The sequence below is a fragment of the Seriola aureovittata genome, chromosome 19 (genome assembly GCF_021018895.1).
Source record: "Seriola aureovittata isolate HTS-2021-v1 ecotype China chromosome 19, ASM2101889v1, whole genome shotgun sequence".
Taxonomy (NCBI): domain Eukaryota; kingdom Metazoa; phylum Chordata; class Actinopteri; order Carangiformes; family Carangidae; genus Seriola; species Seriola aureovittata.
In genome coordinates this window covers 911714-912514 of record NC_079382.1, presented here as the reverse complement: position 1 = coordinate 912514, position 801 = coordinate 911714, and positions in this window count along the sequence as shown.

Genomic DNA, 801 nt, shown 5'->3' with positions numbered 1-801 from the left:
TTTTGAAAGCTCTCACAACATTGGAAAAGGAAGGAATTTTTCTGCCTCAGGCTGGTGAAAATATCAGAGGAACTAGTTTAACTAAAACTACAAACTACGCTGACTTGCTGCCACTTGTTGTCAGCACATCATTTGATATGTAAAGAGAGGCAGATTGGGTCTGTCATGTCTCCTGTTCCTTTCTGGTTTCTCTCTGAACCCGAGGTACATTCACCATTGCTTGATCAGACACATAATAATCTTCCTTTTAGTCATGTCTACAAATATGTTAATCAATTTCATAAAGAGTATATGCAGATTTTTACTGATGGTTCTAAGGACCTAACCTCTGGGAAAACTGGTTTGGGGACGTACGCAGCTAATCTGCAGTTGTGGCACAGCATGGAAAATATGAATGCTTTAGCATTTTCAAGGAAAAACTTGCAACCTCAAGAAGAGCAAAGGGGTAGACATATTAGGCGAACATCCAGATGGTCTCTGTCAGTGTGGAAATTTGGAGACAGTCCAACATGTTGTATTCTCTTGTAACAAATTATTCAGAAAACAGAAAACAGTTATTCAGAGAGTTGTCAGATCTGGGTCTTTCTATTTTTTCATCTGAAAACGAAATATCAACATATTGGTACAGCATTCTTAAAATTTCTTAATAAAAGTGGTCTGTATTTAAACATATAGGATAAAAAGTTATTCCTTGTCCTTAGAGGACAGCTTTACGCTTTTCAGTGAAGAAGAAGAAGAAGAAGAAGAAGACGAAGAAGAAGAAGAAGCAGCAGCAGCAGCAGCAGCAGCAGCAGCAGCAGC